This window comes from Heterodontus francisci, chromosome 17, assembly GCF_036365525.1.
Source record: "Heterodontus francisci isolate sHetFra1 chromosome 17, sHetFra1.hap1, whole genome shotgun sequence".
Lineage (NCBI taxonomy): Eukaryota > Metazoa > Chordata > Chondrichthyes > Heterodontiformes > Heterodontidae > Heterodontus > Heterodontus francisci.
In genome coordinates, this window is record NC_090387.1 from 23,365,339 (window position 1) to 23,389,646 (window position 24,308).

A 24,308-nucleotide genomic window follows, 5' to 3' on the forward strand; every position below is an offset into this window, starting at 1 on the left:
TCGACATTCGTTGAATAGGGAAAGCTTCATGTTATCAATGTACATATGATGTTTGAAGATAGGAATAACATCACGAATCAGATCTGGGCCATTTTTTCTGACACATTATGGAATCACTGAAATATTGGTGTTTGCTTCCACAAAAGGGAATAACCTATGGCTGAATCTGTGCTGTTTCCTCTAAAGGTTTTGTGATAGAGATTGATATGTGTTGCGGAGTGCTTCGGGCATAAAGCTGACACTATGCATACCGATTTATCCTGATCTATTCAGGATTGGTCCCACAGTAAAATTTGTTTAAAACAATTTTTACAATTTTTAGGCACTCAGGCATCATGCCCCGCATTAACATATTTCATAATTATATTTCCAAAGTGTAAATATTAACCTATGAAAGAAATTAAGCTGTAAAACTAGTGTGATATACTCAATACTGATAATTTGAGGGCCTTACTCCCTTAAAAAAATAAACTCGGAAGCAGATGCATGTTCAAAAAAAAGCACACGAATGGACTGGGTTGGCTGATGTTGGTAGCATTTTGCTTTTGAATTTGTACAAAAAACTTGTTTAAGATAGTTGAAAAGCATTAATACAATACCTGGTGAATGCCAAGTTACCCAGTTGCATATAAACTGGAGAACTACCATAAGTGAGTCACAGAATTAGCCTTCTGACTTATATTGAACAGTTTGTGTACATCTGGCTGCAATTTTTACTGCAGATATTTTGTACAATGCTTTCACAGTGGTTTTCTACAATGCTTTTCACTGTCTCCAATGATTCTGCAAATAAAGTCCATTGCAAAACTGACACTTCCTCATATTCAGTTGTTTTTAGGTACGTAGGGTTTGTGAGTGCCTGATAAGCTGGAAGCTCAATTGAATTTACCATATATGGTAATCAGTCCAAAGACTTGTAGGTAGGCGGCCACAAGTGAAATTAGGAGACACCACAGAACTAACCACAGACTGCTGAAGCAGAGATGAATGAAGCAGAAACCTACATCAGTTCTATTGTCTGACACAAAACACTAGTGAAAAGCTTTATTCCTAATAAGGTAAAAGTCACTTTTGTTGTATGCAAATTCAGAGTGCAAAGCTCAGGTTTAATGTCATGCAATGAGCTCCATATATGAAACTTAGGCTAGTGAAGCTCTTTATCAAAATATTGTGTCAAAAAACATGTACAAAGTACCACAAGGCCTAGCATATTGCTTACTGCAACTGGCAATGAACACAACTCTGAGCTGTTTGTATGTTTGTAAATTCTGTTTGAATTTCTTGTTACATTGTGGTCTGAGTAGTGCAGTGCAATGTGTTGACTAACCAATCTATCAAAGTAATGGCACTAGGAACATGTTGTAAACTTGATGGTGAGTTGGACTTAAAAAAAATCAACTAAAGCTTGCCAAGCTTAAAAAATTTAAATATTGACCATATGAAATTAAATTCAGTAAGGTAAGCCTTTGATACATTTGCAGAGCACTGTGGCAAAGAGGAACTGCAGAGACCAAATGCAGCAAAGGAGCAGGGAAACAAATAATTAAGTGTTGGAGTTGGGCGGATGAACACATGAAAGAAGAAAGACTTGCATTTATAAAGCACCTTTCACAACCATAGCATATCCCAAAACATTTTACACCGAATGAAGTACTTTTGAAGTGTCGTCACTGTAGTAATGTAGGCAACATGACAGTCAATTTCCACACAGCAAGCTCCCACAAATAGCAATGTGCTAATGATCAGATCATTGGTTTTTGTGATGTTGATTGCGGGATAAATATTGGGCAGGACACCGAGGACAACTCCCCTGCTCTTTTTAGAAATAGTGCCATGGGAACTTTTTGGCCCACTTGAGAGGGTGGACAGGGCCTCAGTTTAATGTCCCATTCAAAAGAAAACACTTGCAACAGTGTAGCGTTGCCTCAGCACTGCACTGATGTGTCAGCCTTGATTTTGTGTTTAAGTCCTGGAGTGGGACTTGAATGCACAACCTTCTGAGGTGAAAGTGCGACCAGCTGAGTCACGGTTGACACTAACATGATGTTACTTGCCAGCTGATGAGTTTTTTTAAATTTCAGGCAAAGCTGGAAAGTAACTCAACCTTGAGCAGTTGGAAGGTGGATTTCAACTTCACCTAGGGTTGCGAACTTTTAGGATTAACCGGGAATCTTCTGGAATTAAAGACTCAAACCTCCTTATGTGGCAGGAGGCTTCTGTGAGCAACCTGGACAAAAAAAAGGGCATTAAAAAAAAGTGTTTTTTCATTTTCTTTGAACACTTTTACCAAGTTATTGAAGATGGGGAAAGAAAGCCGTTTGACTGACAGTCAATCAATTATCCAGTTGTGTGACAAAGTTTCTGTTCTTTTTCCAGTTGGCATGAGTTGGACATGTCGGGCAACCAATGGTGGGAATGTAGGGGATGGGGAGGGATGGCTGGAGTTGGGAGGTCATGTCACAAAACCTCCAGAAATACATCCAACAAGAGTAGGCAGCCCTAACTTCAATGTATTTATTGATGGATTAACATATTGTTGGTCGCCAATTTATAGACTGACTGTCGAGCAAACATATCACTTTAGATAATTATGATGCAGGATGGACAGCAGACATGGAGAAATATCTGTATTCTGGGCAATCTAGCATTAATTTTATGATGTAGTTAAAGCAATTCTGTAATTCTCTGAGCTCTCAGTGCTGCAAAGCCTGCTTCAATGGCATTGTGAGATAAATTCCACACAACTGGTGACAACACAGCCTAATTGAGAATAAATAGTAGATTGCCTGGAGTTTTACTTTTGAGGAGCAATATGCATTGTGAAGCGTTTCCTTAGAGATGAAATGGACTGGATCTAGGCTGTCCCAATGATCAAAAACATTATCCAATCCAAAAGCAAAATACTGCAGATGCTGGAAATCTGCAATAAAGACAGAAAATGCTGGGAATACTTAGCAGATCGGACAGCAACTGTGAAAAGAGAAATGAAGTTCAAGGGTTGAATTTTCTGTGTCCTTTCAGGACGGGCTCAGAGGCAGGGCACAGGGAGCAACATCGTGATGGAAGACGTCAGAGCAGAAGTGGTGAGCAGGTAATTAAGGCAATCAATTGATCAATTGACAGCAATTCTAGGTTTTGTTTTGCATTTTACAAACGGCACAAGGGGAGCATGGGGCCTCAGAGCCTCGCCTGGTAAAAGGAGGAGGAAAGCAAGCGAGAGCTCAGTGATGGCTTCAAGAGAGGTGGCTGAGAGCCAGCATGGCGTGACAGGGAGGGTAGAGCAGCGTGGGCACTGGCAAATGAAGGCAGGAAGGGGAGAAAAGTGCCAGCACTGCGGGGGCCTGCCACTAGAGTCCCATATGGGCAGAGGGACGAGCATTAGAAAAATTGGAGTGGAAGGGTGGGGGGTGGGGGGGCGTGTTTGCATAAGAAGAAACTGAGAGAAGTCACTTGCTCTGGGCCTCATTCACCAAGGCTTTGGGGAGGAGGAAGCGTAGCAGAGAGGGCCACAGGCAGTGGGAGATGAGCAATCTCCAGGCCAACAGGAGGGCTTGCCCTGGGGTGGGGATGCAGGAGAAGGGCACAGAGGGGCACACAGCCAGCCTCTTGAGCGCAGATGAAGCTACCCTCCAGAGAGTCTACTGTCTGAGGCTCAACACTCTAAAGATGTCTGAGCAGCAGTGTCTCCGATGACTACATCTCTCCAGGGACGTTGTTACTGGTCTGTGTGCTAGACTGCAGGATGAGCTAAGCCCCATGGGAGGTGGTGGCCACCCAAAGCCAGTGGCACTGAAGGTCACTGTAACACTGAAGTTCTACACCTCTGGATATTCCCAGGGATCCACTGGAGATATGTCTGGGATCTTACAGACCGCGGCACTTTAATGCATCAAGGTGGTGACTGATGCCCTGTTCAAGAGGAAGAGTGACTATAGGCTGGATTTTACAGCACCCTCCCCAACGTAGGATCGGAGGTGGTGGGGGGGGGGGGGGGGGTGGGGAGCACGGAGTATCGTGACGGGCGGCGGGCAGAGGACATGTCGCCTTCCCGTTGCCCAGTAATCTTCCCAAGGATGCAATAGGCTGACGATGGCCTTCCCACCCAGAGACCAATTGAGGCCCTTAAGTGGCCTATTAACAGCCAATTAGGGGCCTCTTCCCACCGTGCTGGGATCTTACAAATTCACCCCTTGGGACCCACCTTCCCCTGGACTGCAAGTCCACCTCCCAGGCACCCCCTCGCCGGGGCCATCCGGACTGGCTCCAGCGACCCCACCTCGCCAACCTCTTGTCCGGGATTCCAGTGCTGGGCCTGGGTCCGAGGCCACTGCAGTACTGGCAGTCTTTAAAGGGACGGGGATCATGCCTCCTAAAACTTTGACACAAAAAGACTGGAGGATTGCTCCGTGGGCCAAGAAAATGCAGAGATGAGGTTTCTCCCACCTTTTTGGCCTGGCACCGGGAGCACTTCCTCTAGCACAAAAGCCAGCCCGGTGTGTGTTTCCACACCGATCCAGATAGTGAAGCTGAGAGTTTGGGGTTTGGGGAACATCGCTAGATTTCCCCAGGTGAAAGTTGTGATTGACTGCATGCATGTGACCATGAAGACTCCCACAGGCCAGGCAGCAGCCTTCCTTAACAGGAAGGGCTTCCACTCGCTCAATGTACAACTGATCTTTGATCGCCATTGGTAGATCCTTCAGGCATGTGCACGGTTCCCGGGAAGCAGTCACAATGCATACATACTTCAACAGTCTCAGGTCCACAGCTTTTCTGGTGCCCCAGCATGCCTTCAGGGATGGATATTCGGAGACAAGGGCTACCCACTGAGGACATGACTTCTAACGCCTGTGAGGAACCCATGTTCAGATGCAGATGCGATGGGGCAACCCAAGCAACCATTGAGCAGGCCATAGGGTTTCTGAAGATGTGATTCAGGTGCCTTGATCGATCTGCTGGAGCCCTTCAGTATGCTCCAGCAAGGATCTCGCAGATCATGGTGGTCTACTGTGCACTGCACAACCTGACATTGCTGATGGAGGAGGCGTTGAATAATGAGGATCTCATGGATCGTGATGCCTCTTCTGATGACGAGGATGTGGAGGAGGCTGCTGGCCAGGTGATGCAAGAAGAGGGAACCCAGGGAGCACAGCCAAGTTGTAATGAAATACATGTAAGGGAAGCTCAGGACGCGCTAATGCACAGACATTTCATATGACTCTTACTATCTGTTGGATCAAGCCAGCTTAAAAATAAAGCCTTACCTTTCTGCAGCCCTGCTGTCGCCTCCTTCATTTACCTTTCCATCACCCTGTGCCCAGTTGCACAGGGTTGACCTTCAGGTGGCATGGCCCCTCGCAACTCGCCCCTTGAGGGAGCCATGGTATAAATGTAGTCCCATAGGAAGGAAATGTAGTGCCAACATGTTAATCCCTTATTAAACACAACAAGAAACATGAGGTTTCATAGTTGGACAATCTCTTCACTCATGAACCCCAAGTGCAGCTAGGTGCGCTTCTTAAATTTCTTACGCATGCTGAAATGTGGTGCTCCCCCTGCACTTGAAGCTGAGGTGGAGGCAGGCTGCTGACCTTGCTGCCCCTTGGCTTGGGATGAACTTGGCGGCTGTCCTCGGTTTGCCTGAGGAATGGAGGGTCCGGGCATGCTGATGAGCTCCTGCACAGGTACAGGACCCTCCTCTGCTGTCGCAGCTGCTTGATGTCACTGGCAGAAGGGCTGAGGAGTCGCTGTCCACAGCAGGAGCGCCCTGCTGATGCATCCGGCAGCTGCTGCTCCTCCCTTGAAAGGAACATTTGTTCCTCCCTACTGACCTGAGAAGTGTGAGGACCTCGTGGGGACTTCAGGTGTCTTGTCCCCCCCACTCTCACCCAGCCATTTTTGCATTGAGCTCTTGGATGAGGCCAATGGCATGCAACTCTGTGCGCATCTCTGGCATCTGCTCGGTGGTTTGCAGGATCTCACTCTCCATGAGGGTCGCCAATCTCTAGATGGAGGAAGCCAAGTGTGCACCCGTCAAAGACATGGTAGCATTCATGGCTTGGATGGACTCCTCCATCATCTGCGCATGGCCTCTGAAATCTCCGCCGGATGTTCCCTTACTTCATGCTGCAGCTGCAGCATTTGCCATGTTGTCCACGACTCTAGAGGCATGTCATCATGCTGGGGCTCAGCATCACACTGGCCTCCAACAGTCCTTCAATTGTCAGCGGTCTCGACTGTCACAGCCTCTGTCAGCTGCTCAGACACATCTGTGCTCCCCAGGTTGTATCCCCAAATCTAAGTGTGGAGGATGTGGATCCACTAATGTGAGAGTATCTGCGCTGGTGGAGGGTGTGTGGGAATGGTGTGATGGTGCACCCTCTGATGTCCCTTCCTCCTCCTCAGAGGTGGGTGGCTGTTTCCAGTGACTACGGCTCTCTGCTGATCGGCCTGACTTGCATGAAAGAAGTGATAGATTAAAGGATTATGTGCTTTCCATTGCGTCCTTCCAACTATTCCTAGTCCAGATTTTTATCCAGGTGATGGGGGTCTTGACCACTGGCAAAAGCCGCAGTGAAAGCCCTGCATCACCTCCTTTGGGGTAGGCCCCCCAGATTATGTGCCAATTAGGTACTTAAGTGGACAGTGGCGGGCCTTCCCTGGGATTAAGGACCCTGGCAGCGGAAGTCCTACCTGATGAGGGCTGCTGGCCAATCTGAGGCCCCTCTCACCAGGCCCACCTATTCCCGATGACAGGTCCCTCGTTCAGGCACTAAATGCTTTTGCTTGGCATGCTCTCCGTGTGACAACAGGCTGGTCCGCAGATGAGCTAATTCCAGCGGTGGCAGGATGAGGCACTTAATTGGGCATTAATTGCCCACTTAATGGCCTCAATTGGTGGTGGGGCAGGAGGCTGTTCACAGGCCTTCCTGACCTGGACTTAATTTGGGTAGAGGCAGGAAGGTGGCGGTGGAGAGGATAAAACCCGATGCTGGGGAAAGCATAAAAACCTACCCCCCCCACCCCCCCCCCCCCCCACTAGTGTGGAACTCCATATGTCCAGTGGTGGACACATGAGCACTGTGCCTTGTATGTGCCAGAAGCTCCCTTGTGCCTCTGCACACTGCCACTCAGTCTCTTGGGTCTGCACTCCTGTCTCGCCATGAGCAATGTAATGGTCACTGTGCAGCCCTGCCAGTTCTAATGCTTCCTCTTCCATGGGGGTTAGGGTGGCCAGGAATGGAACCCCTCCACTAGTCTTGACCCATTGCTTAAAGTTATTGGCTGCCTTCCCCTGCAAGCAGAAAGATGAACACTGTTAATCACCGCACCAAGACAAGCACAACACCCATGCTGGTGGTAGCCCAGCTGTCCATGGTGGAGGCACATGCATGCTTCCTGCATGTGGCCACTCTCGAGGGACCTTGTAGCAGTCAGCACTCACAGATGGGCGCCTCTCACCGAGTTGCATCCATGCCTCTAACAGGATATGCTGCTGCCTGGCCCCATTGCCACCAACTGGGTGGTCACGCCCTCTCCACCAAATTCACCCTCTTGCAGTGCCACATGCAAACCCCAAAGGAAAAAGAAATATGGAGTACTCGCCTTGGCAGAACAAATAAGGTTATTGACGCGCTTGTGGTACTGGATCCTCTACAAAACTCCATCCAGTCTTCTTTGTGATTGTATATAACCCCCACTCTTGGATTCAAACACATAATCTAAGCAAACATTTCAGTACAGTACTAAGAGAGTCCTGCATTGTGGCAGATGCTGTGTGCAAAATTGAATAGCCCCTTAAAATTGGTGAGGGGTTAGTGATGTGCGATCACCCCACAGCTGTTCTGTATAATGCAGGCAGCACACCAACTTCATGCTACCTGCTCATTATAATGATTTCTGTGTGCAGCCAGCACTAACTATGCTGTTCATTTGCTCCAGGCATCAGCAGGGTGCACAATATCCTTACTTGCTAACACTACTCAAAGCTAGCCTGTGCTGGTTAAAACTAGTCTGCACTTCTTAAAAGGTGGCTGCTGGAGCTGCTGGGATCATTGAGAATAGTACTGTGTGACAAACAACAATGACTGGCCATGGGAGACAGCATGAACCAAGGATTTCGGACACTGACTGGAAGTTTTGGTAAAGGAGGTGGAAAGGAGGAGAGATTTCTGTATCTGTAGGGGTACAGGGGCCCCTTTAGACATATGATGAGAAGGCAATGGGATGCCTTGTGACTGCCAGGAGTTTAGCCCCAAGGACAAGGATGCAGTGCTGCAAGAAGTTTAATGACCTCACATGGGTGGTCAAGGTCAAGAATGCATCTTCAAAAGCCATTCTGCACTAACTGCACCACTAGCCTCAGCCACCCAATGTCTGAGTGCTGTAGTGGAAGCTCAGACTGTTGTCAACATGGCTGTGAATACCAGTGCTCAAAGGGGCTACCAGGGTGTCACAGCAGTCCAGCAATCCGCCCTCCAGGTGATTCCTAGGATTGGTGAGGTGCTACCTCAGGGGAGTGGCAGTGGCTCCATGGAGCACGAGCCTACTGTCCTCCCTCAGGAGGATGACATTTGTGCTCACATCCGTGCCACTCTGTTAGTGCCCTTACCATTGTCTGTCAGCCAGCCAACCCAGACCGCTGCCGCCCATGCCAAGATGGCACAGTCAGAGGCTGGGCCTTCAAGGCCCAGAGCTACTGAAGGTCGTCCTCCAAGGCCATCTGCAGCTTCTCCCCCATTGAAAGTCAGCAACCTTCCACCAGCCATGTTGCACTCACATGGTTGGCAGTTCGCAGGAGCATTAGGAAACCACAGTCATATGGAATGCAGGGACTAAGGGAATGAACAATGGTGATTAGTTTAATTTTTTATGCAATAAGGCATGCTTTGATTTATAAATTTGGTTCGGATGTGTGTTTTTTGTTGGCCGTTATTATTGCATTGTGATCAGGAGGTCAATGTGATGATCAGTGACAGAGGGAAGGTAAGGAATATGGGACTATTGGTGAATGGGGAATTGGGGTTGAGCTTACTGGTATCGCACTTAAAACAGGTCTTCATGTACAGCCAGACAGAAAGGAGCTATCTAGGTTGCAACTCCCCCCTTCCTCTTCCTCCTCTTCCGCCTCCTCCTTTTTCTCTTCCTCCCCCTCCTCGTGCTCCTGCTCTTGCTTCTCAGCTTCTCACCTGACAGCTGGTGGCAAGGATTGACCCCTCATGATGCCAAGGTTGTGCACGAAGCAGCAGACAACCACAAATCTTGAGACCCACTCAGCCAAATACTGCAGGGGTCCTCCAGACTGGTCCAGGCAGCTGAATTGTTCCTTCAGCATGCCAGTCGTCTGTTCTATCAGATTTCTTGTGGCATCATGGGTCTCATTTGTGTGCATGCACACATATGTGTGGTTTGTGGACCAGATTCATGAGCAATATCCTCAGCAAATAGTCCTTGTTGGCCTGTAGCCACCCTTTGGTTTGCCGTGGTGCATGAAATACAGCTGGCACAGTGGATAGGTGCAGAATGAAGACATTGAGCTACATGATGCTGTGCCTATGGTCAGACACCAGCTGCATGTTGAGGGAGTGGAATCTCTTTGGTTCATGTGCATGGCAGAATACGTTGTGCTGCTAACAACCGAGCCATGGTGTCACTGAACAGTTAGCTTGGCGAACCTGGTAAAGTCTTCTACAAAATTCTTAACCATACTAACAGTAACATGTTACAATACCTTTATTTATAAAAACAAATTTATGTGAAACTGTTTCAAAAAACTCACTTGAATTGTGGATTTGCTTCCAAACTACCAAACCAATATAATATCTAATATAGCACAACATCGTGGGCTGAAGGGCCTGTACTGTGCTGTACTGTTCTATGTTCTATGTTCTATTATCTATCACTAGTAGAGCTCTGATAAGATTGCTTAAAAGTAGGCAACAACCTGGCCTGCAGTTTCTGATGTCCAATATAGTCTTACAGCAGTTTAACTTTTCAGTAGTTTATAATTCAAAGGCTAGTTTTTGAGCCCCTTCTTAATTCAGTTACCATCAGCACAAATTGGAGATGGAACCTTGGGCCATCATACCCTGTGTGGCTCAGAGTCAGTGTCTTTACCTTCAATCCATTGGGTGAAATCAGTAAACAGTTTACTGTCTTTTCTTTTAGTCATTCCCTTACAGTGCACCATTCCCAATAATTCTTCCTTGCACGAGAGAATGGCCAATTTTCAGTCACCAACAACCATGTGAGGGTAATCCCAGGACACCCAGCATCTGATTTCCTATCCCACTTTCTGGGAACTCAGCTAAGCTTCTCGAAATATTTCAGTTGAATGCACAGTCAAGAAGAGTAACCCAAAGTGTGCTGAGTCATGAGAGTGAACCCACATCCTACTGTCTTTTGGGGAATTGGCACGCAATATGATGTCACAGTAATATCAGTGCTGTCCCCAATTTCTCTTGCTAAGCATAATAGATAAACTGATGCATGCACAAACTGATAGCAGACCCAGTTAAAAGGTTCTTTTAGGCAGCCATGCAGGATCTCATAGTTATGCTATTTCCCTAGTGGTAAGGCAGCCTTTTATAGTCTCCATTTTATTCGCATTCCTGATGTATCCAAAATGCTAGAATGAAAGGAACTGCATTAATACAACCTTAGATTATATGCCTTAGCCTCAAATAAACATTTAGATTGTGGATGTTATGTTTTACTTCACTGAATGTGGGCTTATGCATGCAGACTGAGTGAATAATCAGATTATTCAGTAAAGGTAAATATTTAGGGTGAATATTAGACGGATGAGCTTTAATAAGCTAAATTACTTTGATTTTTACTTAACATTGTCTCATTCATCTGAGGTATCATCTGGATGATGTCTCTATGTGAGGATTACAATTCCTGTCTACGTGTATGGAATTTGAAAGTGGTTCCTAACATTTCTCTTGTTTTCTTGGAGATGATACAAAGGAGGAGATGGGGCTTTTCTTGCATTAACAATAATGAAAGACCTTTGTTAAAATAAGAGCTAATTGTGTAAGACACAGCTTCCAGCATGGAACCTCACTCGATGGAAGTACCGATTAGGGTTATAACACGATATGCAAATTCTGCAATCTGGCCTTCCATGACAGCAACAGATCCTATCAAAATGATTCCCGAGAGGCAGCTATTTCTAATAGTGACTTTTCACTACTGCTGTGAATGCTGGGATAGTCTAACTTTTATAGTTGCCTATAAAGCAAGAACAACAACTTATATGGCACTTTTAATGGAGCAAAATGCCCCAGGCACTTCACATTAGGAGACCAGGTTGGAGTTGGCAGATTTTAGGGGAGGTTACTGAATAAGAAATACAGGAAAAAAGACAGCTGCATGGAAAAAAAAGGAGAAAATTCAGGGAATATTGAAGCGAGATGGCAAGTCCAATGTGATAACTGCAGCTGGAAAGTTTTGTGACTTTTATGTTTTTGGTGCAAGTGAACACATCAACGACAATAACAACATGAACAACTTGCATTTCTATAGCATCTTTAAAGTCGCAAAATCAGACCAAAATGGATGCCAAGCCAAAGGAGACATTAGGAAGTGTCTTGGTGGTGGCTTTTAAGGAGGGTCTTAAAGAAGGAAATGGAGGTGGAAAGACAGAGGGCTTTAGGGAAGGAATTCCAGAATGGTGGGTCTGGACAATCGAAGACACAGCCAGCATCAAAGGTGGGGCAAAGTGTTGAACAAGAGGACAGAGTCAGAGGAATGGAGAGTTTGGGATGGGGTTGTAGGGCTGGAGGTGGTTACAAGGAAAGAGAGAGGCAAGACATTGAAAGGTGAGTGGGACTTTCTGCTCCTCATATCTTATCCTGCAGCAAGTCCCACACATCCATCATCTCTGCCCTCACTGACCTATCGATGCATTTTAAATTGTCATTGTTGAGTTTAAATCCCTTAGTAACCTGTTTCCCATATCTTATCCCACAGCATTTTGGAAGATCTGAAGTTTACAGAGGGTGGAGGGTGGGAGAGTGGCTTGGAAAGCATTGGAATAGTCACATTTAATGGTGACAAAGTCATGGATGAGGGTTTCAGCAGCAGATGGGCTGAGGTATGGGTGGAGGCAGGCAATGCTAGGAAGTTAGAAGTAGGGAATCTTTATTGAAGAGTTATGAACATAGAGTTATGGGAAAGACCTCAGATATCCAGCTCGCAACTGAAAATCTCTCACCCAGGATTGACGACCCTGAGAGTCCTTATCAAGCTAATCAAAATTAGATCTGTTAAACTGAAGCATAGTGATTCCAGCAACATCATTGAGAGCCCATTTCTCTAATGGTTTCAGCAGCCTCTTGGAAAACATTAATATTTAATAGCATTGACATCACCATATGTAATAGAAAAATAATTTCTTTAGATCTTACATGATACATTGTGTGTGAGAGACTGAGGCAGATCTGAATGATGCAAGACCTATGGTTTGAGCATACACTTTTATTTCCTTAAAAGGCCTGCTGTTGCCTCACTTGCCATTAAGAGGTGGACCTGATCAGCATAAATAGGCCCAGTACTTACTGATTAGCAGCTACCTCTAGTGGCCTCAAATATAAATATATTTGTAACACTTCTTTCAGGTAAATAGCTTAGCAACAGCAATAGTCACCTAGCATGCATTTTCTCTCATGCTGAGTGAGCTGGTCCTTAAAGCAATTTTGTCTTTCAGCATTGATGGAGGAACAGTTGAACATCCTTTTTATCACAATAAAGTTACGCACAAGACACATGAAAGCATTTTGTGCTTGTGACACATGACACATGAAAACATGAAAACATGAATGCAATGAGCTATTTAAATTTGATTCGCATTAGTGCACTGCACTATTTGCTACATGCAGCATAAAAACTGGTTTGGTAAATACTTCTTTGCAAAGACAGTGGCCTTTAATAAATCAAAAATAACAAAGGTAAAAATGCTTACCAAATGTGTTAATGGCACTCAGACTGCGGCAAAAAACATCATCTGGTGTGACTGTGACCGTGGCTTTCTGTCAATGTCAAACGGGTCAATGACTTGCTCAGATCAGCAAGGGTTGCCGAAGCTGTACAAATGTTTTTCTCCTTGGCTCTGTAAGTGTATCTTTATGACAGTGGACAGTCATGGCATGCATTCAAATGCCTGATGAGCCTTGGTACCATATACCAATTGATTGTGCCGAATGTGTAAATCTGGCATCTGTTTTTCCTTGGATGCAACGTGCGACTGACAGTCCAGAATGAGTGATGTTGATACATGTAGACAATGGGTGTAAGGTATCATTTGACATGTCATTAAATCAGCACTTTCTCCTGCAGGAAGAACAGATGTGGAACTCATGTCTGAGATACCTGAGGCCATGCGTGGCTTTGCACATGTCACGGGGGAGTCCATGCAAGCCGTGATAGCTGCCATTTCCCAGGCATATGAGCATTTGGCTTCATCAGAGGAGAGTTTGGCGAGCTCCATGGCAAGTCTGATTGAACATTCAACCCATACGCGCTCTGACCTGCAGTCCAACGCTGTTGCTGTGGGCTCCATGCAGCAGAGTGTAAGTGACCTCCTTCTGGGTGCTCCTTCCCCTCACGGAGACAGGCAGGTGCCATCGTGTGCACAGATGGAGGAGCAGTGCATGCCAGCTGCCCTGGGGCCTTCCTCTCAGGGCACCCCCAGGTCAAGCGGCATCTCATCCTCCCCCCAACATTGACCCTCTTACCTCCAGCTTGTGAGAACATGGGGATACTCAAGCACCAGTGCTGGAGACCCCGGTAGGATGGAGGCCTCAAAACCCCATTCCTCAAGAGGACGCCCACCATGGTTATCCAGAGCAATGGGGCAGCACAATGAGCAGAGTGCCTCCACCTCAGCTACTAATTTTTTTTAAAGAGATACAGCACTGAAACAGGCCCTTCGGCCCACCGAGTCTGTGCCAACCATCAACCACCCATTTATACTAATTCTACACTAATTCCATATTCCTACCACATCCCCACCTGTCCCTATATTTCCCTACCACCTACCTATACTAGTGGCAATTTATAATGGCCAATTTACCTATCAACCTGCAAGTCTTTGGCATGTGGGAGGAAATCGGAGCACCCGGAGGAAACCCACGCAGATTCAGGGAGAACTTGCAAACTTCACACAGGCAGTACCCAGAATTGAACCCGGGTCGCTGGAGCTGTGAGGCTGCGGTGCTAACCACTGCGCCACTGTGCCGCCTAGACTCAGTGGAAGTGGAAGGAAAAGGAAAATTAAGGAATTATGAGCACCAAGGTGGCACGGGTGTCTAAAACAGTGTAACTGCAAATGATAATATTTTTCAATACATTTATTTGATTTAATCTTTGATACATTCTTGTATATCATTTGAAGTTGCCAAGCTGAAAAGGCTAATAATTATTACTGTCTTATGGCTGGCACACATATATGGTTACAAAGGATTTTCAGAAATGACCATTATGTTGTTATCTTTGACGTTTGAGCCTTCAGTCTTCAGTGACAGCTGGTTGTGCCTTGAAGATTTGTCATAATATTCCGTAGCGACATGGTTTCCAATGTAAGTTCTGCAGGGCCTCCCTTACATACCTTGTATAGGAGCTGTTACGGCTCCATTGCAAGCCGGATCCTTTTGGATGTGCTAGTCCAATGGAACTGCTGTAACAGTGTAGCAGCTTGAGGGGTAATGCTTGGATGCAAGACACTATTCCCATGGAGACGCAGGCAGTTTACAATGAAGTTTATAACAGACAGGGTGTTAAGCACACCTGCACTGCAGGTGCAATTGTTGATGGTAAATGAGGACTGCTTTTAGATTACAGCAATGATTCAACTCACAGGGGTGTGTGAACATTCTGCAAAGTTGAATTTTTTCACACTTGAGCTTTAATTAGGCAAGTGCCTCACTCTTGGCTGAAATGTCCAAAGATAAGTTTCTCTCTGATGTCCCCTCGCACGTCTCTCCATGGCCCTAACATCCATAAAATTCCTCATCACCATTATTGGCCTCCTCCTCAGTCTCTTCATTTTCATCCTCATCTGAGGAGGACTGCTACTCCTCCGGCTCCTCCGCATGAAAATATGTCCACATTGCATTCCCAGGTTGTGCAGTGCACAGCAGATAATGATTACTCGTGAGACCATTTGTGGCGTGTACTGAAGAGCCCCTCCTGACCGCTCAAGGCAGTGGAAGCACATTTTCAGCATGTCAGTGGTGTGCTCAATGATGGTTCTGGTGGATCCATGAGCAGCATTGTATCTCTCTTCAGCTGCACTTTGGGGATGCTGCACTGCTGTCATCAACCATGTCCAAAGTGGGTACCCTTGCCACCCAGGGTCCAGCTGTCAACTCAGGCTGGTGCTTCATAAATTCTAGGTAGCTGTGAATTTCGCAAAATGTGTGAGTCGTGACAGCTCCCTGGGAAACGAGCACAGACCTGCATGATTTTTCTCCTGTGGTCGCAAACCCGTTTAACATTCAAAGAGGTGACTTAATTGAAACATATAAGATCCTGAGAGGTCTTGACAGGGTGGATGTGGAAAGGATGTTTCCTCTTGTGAGAGAATCTAGAACTAGGGGTCACTGTTTAAAAATAAGGGGTTGCCCATTGAAGACAGAGATGAGGAGAAACTTTTTCTCTCAGCGGATCGTGAGTCATTGGAACACTCTTCCTCAAAAGGTAGTGGAAGCAGAGTCTGAATATTTTTAAGGCAGAGGTAAATAGATTCTTGATAAGCAAGAGGTGAAAGGTTATCGGAGGTAGGTGTAAACGTGGAGTAATCAGTTCAGCCATGAACTTAATGAATGGCGAAGCAGGCTCGAAGGGCCGAGTGGTCTACTCCTGCTCCTAATTCGTATGTTCGTATGTACCCAGCCTGAAATCCACCCACCCATCATTGGTCTCCTCCCAATTGATTTGCAATCCTTAAATGGCTATATGGTTTCAAATATCATTTGGACAAATGGTGTGTGTTACAATCGAGGCGAGTTTCCCCACGTTCCACCCTCCTCCTGCCACCTTCTAGCCTTGACCCACCCAACCTTACCTTACACTTTCCCTCTGTGACCCTTGAAACTCCCCACATTACCTTCGATTTGATCATTATTAACTTGTACATGTCATCTCACCCCCAGTTCCTACACTCTTCACCATCGATATGCCCACTCTGACCCTTGATCCTCCAGTTATCCACCTCAATGTAATATCCGAGTCCCGTTCACCTCCCTATGGTTCAATAGAACACACAGCCCTAACGCTTGACCTAACCGACCGAATCCAACTACCCCCTGTTACTGTGACCGTTCCCTTCACCAGCCAGTACCCTAGGTCCGCCATACAGGACCCCTCCCTTTAGGCCCTTCATGACTATCACTTTAATCTTCTGCTCAAAAAAAATTCCTGCCCCGAACCAACTACAGCAGCAACAACACCTAGTACAACCCTAGACGTTAAAACTTTCCCTCCCTCACACCTCCACCCACCCGTCGCCCCAGCCTGAGTCCTCCACGGCTACCCTCCCATACACCTCCGCCCAAGACTCCACCCAGTACAACTCTCCCCCCCATGCCTTCCCCACCTGCACTGCAAAACAATTGCCCTTGCTGGTCCCGAGCCTGGAGCCAAACATCCATTCCAATAATAAAAACAAGAAACGCTGGAAATGCTCAGCAGGTCTGGCAGCATCCATGGAGAGAGAAGCAGAGTTAACGTTTCAGGCCAGTGACCCTTCATCAGAACTGGCAAATATTAGAAATGTGAAAGGTTTTAAGCAAGTAAAGCGGGGGTGAGGCAAGAGATAACAAAGGAGAAAGAGTAGATAGGACAAAGTCACAGAGAATAACCAACAAGAGGGTCATGGAGCAAAGGCAAACAATATGTTAATGGTGTGTTGAAAGACAAAGTATTAGTACAGATAGTGTGTTAACCAACTGAAAACTGAACAGCTGCAAGTACAAACATGAAAAAAAAGTGTGTAAGCAAATTGAACAAACTAAGATAAAATAAAATAAAATAAACACAAAAAATATCTATAAAAAAAGGAAAAATAATAAATAACTAAAAATAAAAGTAAAATGGGAGGCCCGTCATGCTCTGAAATTATTGAACTCAATGTTCAGTCCGGCAGGCTGTAGTGTGCCTAATCGGTAAATGAGATGCTGTTCCTTGAGCTTGCATTGATGTTCATTGGAACACTGCAGCAATCCCAGGACAGAGATGCGAGCATGAGAGCTGGGGGGAGTGTTGAAATGGCAAGCAACCGGAAGTTCGGGGTCATGCTTTCAGACTGAGTGGAGGTGTTCTGCAAAGCGGTCACCCAGTCTGCGCTTGGTCTCCCCAGTGTAGAGGAGACCACATTGTGAGCAGCGAATACAGTATACTACATTGAAAGAAAGTACAAGTAAATCGCTGCTTCACCTGAAAGGAGTGTTTGGGGCCTTGGATAGTGAGGAAAGAGAAGGTAACTGGGCAGGTATTACACCTCCTGCGATTGCAGGGTAAGGTGCCATGGGAAGGGGACGAGGTGGTGGGGGTAATGGAGGAGTGGACCAGGGTGTCACGGAGGGAACAATCCCTTCGGAATGCTGACAGGGGAAGGGAGGGGAAGATGCGTTTGGTAGTGGCATCACGCTGGAGGTGGCGGAAATGGCGGAGGATGATTCTTTGGATATGAAGGCTGATGGGGTGGAAAGTGAGGACAAGGGGAACCTTGTCGTGGTTCTGGGAGGGAGGGGAAGGGGTGAAGATAATGGTGCGGGAAATGGGCCGGACACGGTTGAGGGCCCTGTCAACCACAGCAGGGGGGGGAATTCTCGGTTGAGGAAAAAGGAAGACATATCAGAAGCGCTGTCATGGAAGGTAGCATCATCAAGCAGATGCGTCCTAGACGGAGAAACTGGGAGAATGGAGGTCTTCCTTGTGCCGAAGTGTTCAAGGAAAAAAAACACTGACCTCAGACACAACTGCACAAAGCCAACTTGTGCACACCACCTTTAAACGAACATGAACCGGCTGCCACGAGATTCCCGTGTGCTGCTGACTTAATCTAGCAGGTAGGACTTAATTGGAAATAATTATAAAATAATGAGCATTCATGCTATGCAAATATATGGAAAGCTGGAACCCACCAGAGAACGGGGTGAACCCCGACCTGCCGCTAATTTAATCTCAAAAAAGACCTGCATTAGGGGATGTGAAATATCACCTCGCCCGCCACGAAAGCCGCTCTTGCAGGCCCCATGAAATCCACCACTTAGAAAATCATAATGCAATCAGGCAGAGTCAGCGTGTTTTTATGAAAGGGAAATGGTGCTTGAAAAATTTATTAGAGTTCTTTGAGGATGTAACAAGCAGGGTGAATAAAGGGGAACCAGTAGATGTAGTGTATATGGATTTTCGAAAGGCATTCGATAAGTGTCACATAAAAGGTTACTGCACAATATAAGAGCTCATGGTGTTGGGGGTGATATATTAGCATGGATAGAGGACTGGCTAACAAACAGGAAACAGAGTGGGTGGCACAGTGGCGCAGTGGTTAGCACTGCAGCCTCACAGCTCCAGGGACCTGGGTTCGATTCCGGGTACTGCCTGTGTGGAGTTTGCAAGTTCTCCCTGTGTCTGCGTGGGTTTTCTCTGGGTGCTCCGGTTTCCTCCCACAAGCCAAAAGACTTGCAGATTGACAGGTAAATTGGCCATTATAAATTGTCACTAGTATAGGTAGGGAAATATAGGGACAGGTGGGGATGTTTGGTAGGAATATAGGATTAGTATAAATGGGTGGTTGATGTTCGGCACAGACTCGGTGGGCCGAAGGGCCTGTTTCAGTGCTCTATCTCTAATAAAGAGAGTTGGTATAAATCGGGCATTTTCAGTTTGGAAAACCACAACTAGTGGAGTGCTACATGGATCAGTGCTGGGGCCTCAACTATTTGCCATCTATACGAATGACTTGGACGAAGGGACCAAGTATATTGTAGCCAAAATTGCTGACGATACAAAGATAGGTAGGAAAGCAAGTTGTGAGGAGGACACAAGTGTCTGCAAAGAGATATAGATAGGTTAAGTGAGTCAGCAAAAATTTGACAGATGGAGTATAATGTGGGAAAATGTAAGGTTGTCCACTTTGGCAGGAAGAATAGAAAAGCAGAATATTATTTACATGGAGAAAGACTGCAGAATGCTGTGCCACAGAGGGATCTGGGTGTTGTACATGAATCACAAAAAGTTAGCATGCAGTTAGAACAAGTAATTAGGAAGGCAAATGGAATGTTGGCATTTATTGCGAGAGGGATGGAGTATAAAAGTAGGGACGTCTTGCTACAGCTGTACAGGGCATTTGTGAGACCTAGAGTACTGCGTACAGTTTTGGTTTCCTTACTTAAGGAGGGATATATTTGCATTGGAAGCAGTTCAGAGAAGGTTAACAAGGCTGATTCCTAGGATGAAGGGGTTGTCTTATGTGGATAGGTTGAGCAGGTTGGGTCTATACTCATTGGAGTTTATAAGAATGAGAGATGATCTTATTGAAACATAAGATTCTGAGGGGGCTTGACAGGGCAGATGATGAAAGGATGTTTCCTCTCGTGGGGGAATCTAGAACTAGGAGGCACAGTTTCAAAATAAGGGGTCTCCCTTTTAAGATGGAGATGAGGAGGAATTTCTTATCTCAGATCATTGTTAATCTTTGGAATTCTCTTCCCCAGAGAGCAGTGGAGTCTGGGTCATTGAATACATTCAAGGCTGAGTGAGACAGATTTTTGATTAACAAGGGAATCAAGGGTCATGGGGGGCAGGTGGGAAAATGGAGTTAAGGCCATAATCAGATCAGCTTTCATCTTATTGAATGGGGGAGCAGGCTTGAGGGGCTGAATGGCCTATTCCTGCTCCTATGTCTTATGTTCTTCTGTTCAGCAACCTTCCACCAGCCATGCTGCATGCTGCAGCCATTTGGGTAGCACTGTAGGAACACAGGCCAAGGTACCCACAAGACAGGCAGTGAGGAATGCACAGGGGTGAATTATTCTGTTTTCTATGTATTATTGGAAGTGTTTTTAGATAAAGTTGCAATGGAATTTTTTTTTGTCATGTCTTTTATTTCAGGATTTTGTTCAAGAGGACACTGTGATGGTTTATAGCTGAGGGATGGAAAGGTGGAGCAGTGGTGATGAGGGGATGTTTTCAGTGTCCCAGAGGCCTCATTCCTTCCTCTTTCCTGTTCTCCTCCTTTCCTCTTTTTCCTTCCTCCTCCTCTTCCTTCTCCCGAAGTGCTCACTGAAGGCCTGGTGGCAAGCACTGCTTCCTCCCTCCCAGTTATGTAGAACGCAGCAGACCACCACAAATTTGGAGACACACTCCAGTGAGGACTGGAGGTCTCCAACACCCCCAACCCCTCCCCGAGTGGTCCAGACAATGGAACTGTTGTTTGAGAACACCGATAGTTTGCTTCTCGAACAACACAGCACCTGGAACTTCCACTAACTCTATAGCCGTAAAAGAAAGTCAAAAGTGCCCCCTCTGGAAGTTCCACAGTGATGCCTTTAAAAAGCCTTAATGGCGGATCACTCGTGCATCTGCATGTGTTTAAAGGAGGGTGTTAACTGGATCTGTGAGATCCAAAATGGCAGGTTGGGTACCTAATCAGTGTTAGACACTGCATGCTACCGGTGTAAGTGTGACATGCCCTTACTATGGGCCTTTCCAAACATGGTGATTGGCGGGGACTGCACTGGACCGAAGTGAATTTACTGCTGTTTTTATCATCTCCAGGCTCCCGTAGAACCAAAACCAACAGCACTGTGGAGCCCATTTTTGCAGCCGTTAACTTCCCCCTCCTTTTCCAACGTCTCTGCATTGTAGCCCACCTCTATGGCGTTATCAATTCCTTGTTCAATCATATGACATCGAGTTTATCGTTCTATACAACATATAGATTGCCTCCGACATTTATTCCTCTTCTTTTACACAGCATTGCCTAATAAACCACAGAATCTGATCCTTGGCCCCACCCTCTTTGTTATATTCATACACATGTTTGGCAATGTCATTTGGATGCATGTATGCTCAGCCACACTCTTGCCCTTCCCATTGATCCAAAGACAGTTGCTGCAGCTTTCACCTGTCTTTCTGACATCGAGACCTGGAAAAGACAGAACTCCTCCAATTTGAAAACAAAGTCATCACCTTTTTGTTCCTGCCAGCACCTAAATGCCTCTGGCCTTAATCCCATCAACCTCCCCAGCTGCCACTTTAAATTCAAGAGTTGCAGAACCCAACCTTAGCTTCCTCAACTCCAACCTGAGTTCCCAACCTTGTAAATGTTATTGATGTGGAAAAGGAACATTGTACACACAGGATAAAAAAATGAGAAAGGAAGTAAATATGTTTTGAAAACAGTGCACAATAGGAGCAAATTTGGATCTGTTCCCATTAAGTGCCATTCGCTGGAAATTGGGTCCCAAGCTTTATCTCCATAAAACTCCATAGCTGTGGATGCCAGTTGGGTTTCCTGATTGCAGTTCAGAATTGCATGCAGCTGACTGGTCTCAGCGGGATCAATATTGCTCACCTGTCTCACCAGCAGAGGCCCTCAGATAAATTCTGGGTAAAAGGGGAGAATGGGAAGAGGGGTAACACTGGCTGGCAAAGACCCTCATGAATACTGTAGAGCCGGGAAAAGTACTCCTGCTCCTCCTGGCTATATATGAATAAAAAATAAAAAATATGAATCTTACTGCTTGTTGGGCAGCTGCTGGTTAGGCTGCTGCAAATGCTTGAAAAACTGAATGCTGCCCAATTTATGAAAGGGGTCCTTAAACAGGTGTTAGTGCCTTCTTAACATATGCAAGGTATGTCTGAATATCATCTGAGCCCAACATAGTGTTGAGGACCAATTCCTCCCTCTGTATGTCCACAGTAAACCACACATTCTGCTTTTTTCACTTCAATGTTTTACGTATGGTCTTACTCACCCTTCCCCCCCCAAAAATAGCCTTTTTTCATCCCTAATAAGGTCACTCATGGCTCAGCATAACTTCCATCTTTCACTATGAGCTGTGCAATCCTCCATCAACAGCCCCTGGGAATGTCCGTCAAGATTCGTGTTAATGGTGGGCAAGCTGACCTACATCATTTTCCTCCATCCTGTGTAGACACCTCATTTCTCTGTAAACTAGCCAAGTGCTAATAACATTATGTTCACATTTGACAAATAGGCAAGGCAGGAGAGTTGGAGTCACAGGTAGCCCTGGGACTTGAACCTTTGAAATATCTGAAGAGGAACTAAGTGCTGCAATCAACTGAGCTGCTGAGTCCTGCATTTCCTAATTCCTTTTAATAATTTGCTTCCTACATTTAGTTTCCAGTAAACTTAGGGAATCAGGTTTTATGTGGGTCATCGTTGAACACTTGTCAGGACAAAATGACATCAATATTCTGCTCTCCCAGCCTACATAGAAGCTGTTTAATTCATTTCACATGTTATTATTGGCTGATGAACTTTTCAGCTTTTTTTATTCTTTCATTTGATGAGATTATTTAATGTGTTCTGTGCTGATCAGTCTACAGATTGAACCAATATGCAGCAGTACATCTTGACCTTCGAATAAAACAAGGAATCAGAAGCAAATCACAGTTGCATAGGAGCCTATGAACAGACGTAGGCCACTCAGCCCCTCGGGCCTGTTCTGCCATTCTGTTAGATCATGGATGATCTATACCTCAACTCCATTTCCTCACTTTTTCTCCACAATCCCTTGACAACCATATCTAACAAAAATCTATTCAACCCAGTTTTGAAAATGTCAGTTGACCCAGCATCCTCATCCTTTTAAGGGAGGGAGTTTCTTTGAAGAAGTGCTTCCTGATTTCAGTCTCAAATGAATCCCTACAGGCACTTCCACAGGCCACTCTTTGGCCCTTTCAAGAACAGTCTCAGTAGAGACCTGGGTGTTCTTAAAACCTGGAAATAAGGGCTTGCATTTGGGCACCGAAAGAGGATCGAAAATAAACCTTTATTTGTGATGTAGGACATCAAGGACAAACTGTTTTTTTGGTATATATGCATGCCTTTATTTAAATTTGATCAATTGGAATATGATTACTTCTGCATGTACTTTGTTTTGTAACTCTGATCTCATCAACATGACCCTGATCTGTGCTTCACTGTAGATTTGAGTTGTACATGTATGTTCTTAAGATTTACAATCTTAATGATTTAAAATATATTAATAACAACAGCTTGCATTTATATTACTTTAACACAGTAAGTTTAGCCCAATGCACTTCACAGGAGTGCTATCCAACAGAATTTGACACCATGACACATAAGAAGATGGACATGGAGAGGGTGATCAAAACCCTGATCAAAGAGGTTGCTTTTGAGGGCTTTCATAGAGAAGAGAGAGGTGGAGAGGTTTCGGGAGAATTCTAAAGCTGAGGGCCTAGGCAGCTGAAGGCATGGCCACCAATAATGCAACAGCAAAAACTGGGATGCGCAAGAGGCCAGAAATGAAGATGTGTGAGATCTTGGATGGGTATAGGACTGAAGGAGGTTACAGAGATAGGGAGCAGCGAGGTGATGGAGAAATTTGAACATTTTAAAATCGAGCCATTGTTGGACTGAGAGACAATGTAGGTTAACGAGCACAGGGGTGAGGGTGAACAGGACTCTTGGTGAGTGTTAGGATAAGAGCAGCAGAGTTTTAGATGAGCTGAAGTTTATGGAGGGTGCCAGGTGGCAGGCTGGCTAGCAGAGCATTGGAATAGTCGAGTCTAGAAGTAATAAAGGCATGGATGAGGGTTCCAGCAGCAGATAAACTGAGGCAGAGGCAAAGATGGGCAATATTATGGAGGTGGAAATAGATGGTCTTGGCAACAGAAAGATTGTGGAAGTCGGAAGCTTGGTTCAGATCAGATAGGATGCCAAGGTTGCAACCAGTCTGGTTCGGTCTCAAACAACAGCCGGGAAAAGAGATCTTTGAGCTTTTATATTGCATATACAGACTACTAGAAAAGATCAGATGCCCACCAAAGCTACTAAGTATCATCACCTCATTCCATGACAATATGAAAGGCACAATTCAACATGGTGGCTCCTCATCAGAGCCCTTTCCTATCCTGAGTGGTGTGAAACAGGGCTGTGTTCTCGCACCCACACTTTTTGGGATTTTCTTCTCCCTGCTGCTCTTACATGCGTTCAAGTCCTCTGAAGAAGGAATTTTCCTCCACACAAGATCAGAGGGCAGGTTGTTCAACCTTGCCCGTCTAAGAGCGAAGTCCAAAGTACGGAA

At 45.7% G+C, this 24,308-nt stretch overlaps 1 long non-coding RNA gene across 1 annotated transcript; it reads left to right on the forward strand.

Moving 5' to 3' along the window:
• The first annotated feature begins 960 nt into the window (after positions 1 to 960).
• Positions 961 to 23,240, forward strand: LOC137379164 (uncharacterized). The gene is made up of 3 exons (XR_010976751.1): positions 961 to 1,058; positions 3,022 to 3,091; positions 22,578 to 23,240. It is a non-coding gene; the product is annotated as an uncharacterized lncRNA (long non-coding RNA).
• The last annotated feature ends 1,068 nt before the right edge of the window (positions 23,241 to 24,308 follow it).